Raw genomic sequence first — 8216 nt, 5'->3', positions numbered from 1 at the left:
AAACAAATCAGAAAAATCTCCTGCAATATAGAGTAAAAAAACCAAAGACAGAAAACATGAGGGAAAAAATGTCAAGACAAGTAGAACTGAAAAAACCAATATCTGTCCTACACAGATGTTCTAGGAACAGAGAAATAAGAAAAAAATTTAAAAAGTAATAGAAGAACATACCCTAGAGTTGATATAAAATATAAAACTTCAGGTTGAAAGAGGATGAGTTTGGGAAAAAAACAATTCATTCTGAAACTTAAGAATATGTATAAAGAGAACACACCAAAGTCTTTGGGTTAGGGGGTAAATAGGGGAAACATTACTATAAACAAGTAACAATTTCAGGGATTCCACTGACACATGGGATGCAAAAAAGCAATAGAGGAAAGCAGAGCAACTATGGGAGATACTTAACATTCTAGCCAGAGGAGTGGCCAGTGGTGGGATGGAGCAGGCCAGGGACTGCTTACGCATGAGATGGACAACAGCCCAGCACACACCAGAGGTAGAAGTCCAAGTGAAATGTCAAAGGAATTACAACTGAGCAACCAAGAGTGTCAGTTGTACCTAAGGGAATCTAGCAGATGCAAATACGTGTAACAGATTTCCAGGTGAAATCAAGACAGGTATTCTTAGTTGAGACACCAAGAGGTGATAAAAACAGTAGTGGAACATAAAGATAGCTGGCTCCTAGTGAAAAATCCGTAGTTTTATATCTTTATAAGGTATAAAATAATAAAGTAATAATATAATGTATAATGTAATAAAGATATTATCCATGAAAAATAGAAAAGCAAGCAAGAAAGCAATGGAGTAATGCTTTCAAATAATTAAGGAAAAAATATTTTGAGCGTAAAATTCTATATGCAGCCACACCATCAACCAAGTGTGAAAGTGAAATGAAGACATTTCATACATGCAAAGACTTAGACCAGTTCTTACATAACTATTCTGAAAAAGAAAACTACCAAAATATACTTCAGCAACACCAAAGAGGAATCCATGACAAAGGATGACACAGACTCTAAGAAAGAGCAAAAGTAACCCACAAAGACCATACACAGGAACGGTGGGAATAAATTTATGCAATGTGACAATAAAATAGCCTGTTTAAACGTAACTATTCCAAAAACAGTACAAATAACAATCGGGATAATTACAAAATATATTTTCTCTTTCAACAAGATAAAAGGGAGATAATTACAAACTCTGTGAAAATTGTGGTCCATAGATGCAGTAAGCTAAGACAAGGCATTCATTTGAGAAATGGATAAACTGTATGAAAGGAATATCCATTTCCCTTTGTTATAGGAAAATCTCAGAGTAGCACAGGTTTAGGAACATAAAATTACAACTCCTTTTCTATGGATTCAATCATCCCACCTAGATCTGTAACAAATACTAGTTACATAATCATAATACTGTAAGTGCTATTATTTGGACTTGAATTTCATAATAGATTTATAGATGAAGACAAAGTATGGAAAATTCAGGTTATAAGTGTTATTATAAACTATGCATAAGAGAGTTACAAAGTTGAAAGGATTTCTGGTTTCTGGTCAGAAATATAAGATGCTTTAAAATCACCACTCCATCCTAACAACTAACAAAAAGCCTGAAAATCAACAACTTTTCTTAAATCCCTTAGAGAATTGAAGTCATGGGGCAAACTGCTGCCCTCAAAATTGGAGAGACAAACAGGCAGATAGAAAGAATCACAATTTACTGGAGGAGAATCCTAAATGGAAATCAGACCATGTTCCTTTAATCCATGACATGAGGACCAGCTTTCAACTAAAAGTTACAGGGCAAACTGAAAGGCAATCAACACAGTTTGCAGAGAAGGAACAGCATCAGAATCAAATTCAGATATGTCAGGGATGTTGGAGTTATCAGTCCAAGTATTCAAACAACTATGATTAAATGCTAAAAGCCCTAATGGATAAAGCAGACAACATACAAGAATAGATGGGCAAGAAGAAAGATGGAAATGTTAAAAGAGAATCAAAATGAATTCTAGACATCAAAAACAGAAATGAAGAATGTGATAACTTCTGATGGGCTTTGGTGGGCTCATTCATAGAGTGGACATGGCTGAAGGAGAAGCATGAGATTATGTCGATAAAAACTTTCAAAACTGAAAAGAAAAAAGACTTAAAAAAAAGGAACAGATTCATGGACAACTACAGAAGGTATAACAAAGATACTCCTTTTGGGAATGCCAGAAACAGAATTTCCTCAGATTAATATTAAACAACAAATCACACATCCAGGAAACTCAAAGAACAATAAGTAGAATCAGTTCTCCCCAAATTACACACAGGCATACAACATTCAAACTACAGAAAATCAAAGATAAAGAAATTTTGAATGAGGCCAGAAGGGGAATAATACCACACCTACAGAGGAACAAACATATGAATTGAGATCTGACTTCTCAAAAATTATGCAACTAAGAAGAGGGTGGAATGAAATATTTAAAGTGTTGAAGAGAAAGAAACATTAACCTAGAATTCTGCATCCTGAGAAATTATCATTCAATAGTGAAGGAGAGGCAGTGCACCAGGTGATGGTCGCACAGGTCTCTTGCTTCAACAGTGTTTGGAGGGAACAGACCCAAGGACACCCCTTGCTCCAGCCTCCCATCACCCTCCAATCTTTTTTCCAGTCACAACCTTCAGAATCAGCCACTCAGCTGTCTTCAGTCACTAGGACCAGCCAACACCATTTTCTGAGCTTACCTCCTTATTACCGATCAACTGTGAGATTCGTCAGAATTATTCCACAGAGGTGAGGGCCACCATCAACCTTCTGGTCAAGATGCATCTGCAGGCCTCCTACACCTACCTCTCTTTGGATTTCTATTTTCACCAAGAAAATGTGGGTCTGAAGGGCATGGGCCATTTTTTCTGCCAGTTGGCCTAAGAGAATGGCAAAGGTGCCCAGCTGTCTCTTGAAAATGTGAAACCAGTGTTGGGGTCGTGTCCCCTTCCAGGACGTGCAGAAACCATCTCAAGATGAGTAGGGTAAAACCCAGGATGCTATGGAAGCCACCCTTCTCATGTAGAAGAACCTGAGCCATGCCCTTTTAGATCCACATGGCCCCCGCAGACCCCTGCCTCTGTGACTTCCTGGAGAGTCACTTCTTGGAGGAGTAGGTGAAACTCATCAAGAAGATGGGTGACCACCTGACCAACCTCCACAGGCTGGCTGGTCTTCAGGCTGGGTTAAGGGAATATCTCTTGGAAGCACGACTAGAGACCTCTGGAGCCTAGCGGACTTTGAGGAGCCCCTCTGATATCAGGGCTTCTACATGAAGCCCCTCTCTCCAGCCACTAGGCAGCTTTTTAACCCCCTGGGAGCCCTCTCCCAAGCCTTGGACCAAATGCAAACAATAAGACTTTTTGCAGAAAAAAACAAAGTGAATGAGAAATTAAGATGTTCTCAAACAAAGATTGAGAGAGATTTGTTGCCAATAGATCTGCTTTTTCAGAAATGTTTAAGGAAGTTCTTCAGACAAAAGGAAAATTATATAGATCAGAAACTCGGGTTTACATAAGGAAAAAAACATTAGAGAAAGAATAAGCGAAGGTAAAATAAAGCTTTTTTGCTTCAAAATAATAAAAGCAACAATATATTCTATGATTTTACCAAAATGAAAAGAAACTGGGAGGCAGAGACAATGAAGTTAAAGAGAAGTGTAGCCATACTAATTTCCTCATCTTACCTAGGAGAGAATCAAGTTTTACTAAATAGTTCATGGATCAAGAAAAAAGAAGTTTAAATATATTTTTGTAAGCTATATAGTAAGTTATAAAATAATCAAAATCGCATGAAAGAGTAGGGAACTGAGAAGTGTTAAATGGGCTAAACTCCAAATCTTTCATTGAAGACAGTCAGGAGTATTCCTGACAGTTGATAAACCAAACAAAAGAGACATAGAATACTATTCAGTGCTCTAGATATATCCATAAAAAGGACCAAAGCCAGAAACGATCCAAAGCGGTTAACTCCAAGGCATGGACTCAGAGTTGTGAGCTGGAGAATGGAGAGCAAAGACATTCTTCTTGTCAATTTATACATTTCTCTTTTCTTAATATTTATTTTTATTTATTTATTTGACTACACTGCGTCTTAGTTGTCTCATGGCAGATCTTTAGTTGCAGTATGTGGAACCTAGTTCCCTGACCAGGGATCGAACCCTTCCCTGCCCTCAACTTCAGCATAGGGAGTGCAGTCTTAAACTCTGGGACCAGATGGGAAATCCCCAGTTTAAACGCTTCTAAATTGGAGGTTGAAGTTTTACTTGCATGACTATGTCTGTTATTTAAATACTTTTAAAAAGTAGAATTTTATGTAGGAAACCTATAAAATGAAGCTTCAGAGGAAAGTCCATAGCAATAATTGTATTATTTTGCAAGAAAGACTGCAAATAGATGGCCAAGATTTCAACTCAAGAAACCAGAAAAATAAAAACAAATAAGCCCAAAGAAGCAGAAAGAGTTAATGAAGATAAAAGTAAAAACTTGTAAGGGAATAACAATATGTGTGCATTGTGTGCTCAGTCACATCCAACTCTGTGCGACGCTGTGGACTGTAGCCTGTCAGGCTCCTCTGTCCATGGGATTCTCCAAGGCAAGAATACTGGTATGGGTTGCCAAGCCCTCCTCCAGGGATCTTCACAACCCAGGGATCAAACCTGTGGCATCTCCTGTATCTTCTGCATCGCAGGTGAATTCTTTAGCGCTGAGCCACCATATGGTTCAACATAAGACATATTTGAAAGGAAGAGACATTTTCTAAGTTAACCTAGAAAATCCATGGGAATTATAAAAAATAGTTGCAGCAAATATTAGTGTTTTATAAAGAGACCAGATAAAAGATAACAGCTTTCTTAGGTTCCTAATAGTAATCAGAAAGTTAAAATTTTTATACATAAAATGTACATAAATATTTTAATGTACATATTTAAATGTACATAGATATTTTAATATATAAGATCAATATTTTAATAAATAATATTATAATCATTAAACTTTTAAATATAAAAGTGTATAGAATCCATAATAGCAATAAAAGATATGAAATGCCTAGAAATACATTTAATAAGAATTTTGCAAGATTTATGCAAATAAACTCTAAAATTTATCTGAAAGGCTTTGTATTAGTTTCCTGTGGCTGCTGTCATAAATTGCCACAAACTGATCAGGTTGGTTCCTTTACAGAGGCTCTGAGGAAGATACTGTCACATCCTTCTCTCCTAGCTTCTGGTTGTTACTGGCATATCTTATTACCCCCTTAGCCTGCATCATTGTGATCTCTATCTCTGTCTTCACATGGTCTTCTATATTTTCACATAGTCCTCTATATCTGTGCATCCTTTCTATCTCTTACAAGGACTCTCATTTTATTTATGAACCACCCTAATTCAACATGATTTCATCTTAATACTTGCTTTAATTATATCTGCAAAATCCCTATTTCCAAAAACATTTTGGGGTTCTGAATAGACATGAATTTGGGGAGTACCCTGTTCAACCCACTTTAGGCTTAACATGATCTGAATAAATATATATTGTTCCTGAATAGGAGGACTTAACATTTTAAACATATAATTTTGTGATTATAAACAAAGATACTAGGAGCATAATGAAAATTAAATGGAGATAAAATCTTAATTGTTATAAAAGGAAACAGGAAGGAGGAATAAAGACAAGATGAAACCAATAGAAAACAAATAGAAAAAAGATAAATTTAATCCCAGTTATATCAACAAATTAACTAAAAATAAATATCAATAGATGTCAGATAGTTTTAAGAAAATAATTATATTATGTTCATTAGAAACATACTTTAAACATAAAGACACAGATAACTTGAAAGTATAATGATGGAAAAAAAATATAGCGTGGACACACTAATTAAAAGAAACCTGGTATAATTATGTTTAAGAGAAAAAGTGTTCTTTTAGGCAAGTGTTACTAGAGATAAGGAAAAACATTTCATAATAATAAAAGGATCAGTTCAGTAGGAAGACCCAACAAATCTAAATTTGCATAGACATCATAACAGAGCTTTAACATATTGAAGTAAAAATTAAGTGAAATAAAGGAGACATAGACAAAGTCACAATCATATTAGAAGTTTTAACACACATCTCCCAGTAACTATAAACAAAAACTCCAAAATGTCAATAAGGATATATTTAAACAACACTATTAAGCAACTCGACCTAATTGATATATATAGAACACTATACCCAACAACTGCAGAATACTCATTCTTTTCAAATGCACACTAAAAATAGACCATATGCTGGGTTATAAAGCAAGACTCAACAAATTTCAAAGAACTGAAATCATGCAGCGTATAGTCTCTAACCATTAAAATCAACACAAAAATATAAACAGGAAATCCCAACGTGTATGAAAATTAAGAAACATACTTCTAAATCACCTGGGCCCAAAGAGGAAATCACAAGGGAAATTAGAAAATATTTGAACTGAAGGATAATGAAAATAAAGCATATGAAAACTTGTGGGATGTAGCTAAAACAGTTCCTAGAAGGAAATTAATGGCTTCTAATAAACACATTAGAAAAGCAAAAAAGTTGAAAATCAATACTCTAAGCTTTTACCTTATGAATATAGAAAAAGAAGAGCCAATTACACACAAATAAAGCAGAAGAAAAGAAATAATAAAGAATGCAACTGCAATCAATGAAATAAAAAGTATGCAATAAAGAAATCATCACAGACAATCTTTTCTTTAGAGGAATAAAATCTATGATCTCCCAGAAAAAATAACCAATAAAAGAGAAGACACAAATGACCAATATCAAGAGTTTCAGAATGTGATGTCACTACACATTCTATAGATATTAAGAGAACATGATGACAACTCTTTGCCAATAAACTTGACAAAACAGACAAATTCTTTGAAAAATACAATTTACCAAAACTGATATAAAAAGAAATAAAAATACTAATACTCTGACATATGTTTAATAAATCGAATACATGGATAGAATTTCATAAAGATCATCCAGGCTCAGGTGACTTTCAAGGTAAATTTTCATAAATATTTAAGGAGAAATAATAGTAATATCTGTCAGATCCTTTCAGAGGTTAGAGAAAACAGGAAGAATTAATTACTTGTTTTATTAGGTTAACATAAATATGATACCAAAACCCAAATCCTTTCTGCATACGGATTCAAAAATTCTAAATAAAACATTATTAAATTTAATACAGACATAGAAAAAAAGATAATACATAATGACCAAGAATGATTCATCCCAGGAATGCAAGGTTGGTTTAACATTCTAAAATAATCAATACAGGGACTTCCCAGCACTCTCCAATTGTTAAGACTCCTCGCCTCCACTTCAGGGGCCATGGGTTTGATCCCTGGCTGGGAACTGGGATCCTGCATGCCATATGATGCAGCCAAAAAATAAAATAATCCATATAATTCATCACATTAGTGGGAAAAAAAGAAAAAAACATATGATTATCTCAATAAATACAGAAAATGCATTTGATTCAAAAAACCACTCAGGACAAAAACTCTCATATGTTAAAATAGAAGGGAACTTTATTAATATGACAAAAACTATCTACAAAAAACCCCAAACCAAAACATTGCAGCTTACGTGTTTGATGGTGAAATATTGAATACTTTCTCTCTGAGGTACAAATGTAATTCTGTGGGAAAAAGAATGGCTTTCTCAACATACAAAGCTAGAACTGTTGTGTATCTATGTGGGAAAAAACCTCAGACTTGACTCCTACTTTACACCACCTATAAAAATTAATTCAAGATAGCTCATAAGTATAAATGTCAAATTAAAATATCAAATTTCCTCTAGAAGAAAACATAGGATAACATTTTCATGACTTTGCATAGACAAAGATTTCTTAAATATGATAGAAAAGACAATAACTATAAAAGAATAAAAACATAATTGCATTTAACTGAAATAAAGAACTTTTGTTCAATATAAGAACTTTAGTATAAGAATGAAGAGGCAAGTCACATACTAGGATAACATTTTCATTATCTGTCTATCTATCTATCCATCCATCTGACAAAGGGATTATGTCCAGAATGTATAAAAAAATATACAAATAAGATCAAAAAAACACAAACAACTGCAAGAATGGGCAAAGATCTGAATACGCATTATACAAAAGAGACTATCCAAATAGTCAATAAATACATGA

The 8216-nt window shown here is 34.3% G+C and overlaps 1 pseudogene; it reads left to right on the top strand.

Moving 5' to 3' along the window:
- Positions 1-436: 436 nt before the first annotated feature.
- LOC129620634 (SNRPN upstream reading frame protein-like) lies at positions 437-869 on the top strand (annotated as a pseudogene).
- The last annotated feature ends 7347 nt before the right edge of the window (positions 870-8216 follow it).

The sequence above is a fragment of the Bubalus kerabau genome, chromosome 10 (genome assembly GCF_029407905.1).
Source record: "Bubalus kerabau isolate K-KA32 ecotype Philippines breed swamp buffalo chromosome 10, PCC_UOA_SB_1v2, whole genome shotgun sequence".
NCBI lineage: Eukaryota > Metazoa > Chordata > Mammalia > Artiodactyla > Bovidae > Bubalus > Bubalus kerabau.
The sequence above is the reverse complement of the archived record's forward strand: the minus strand, read 5'-3'. Positions and strand labels throughout refer to the sequence as shown.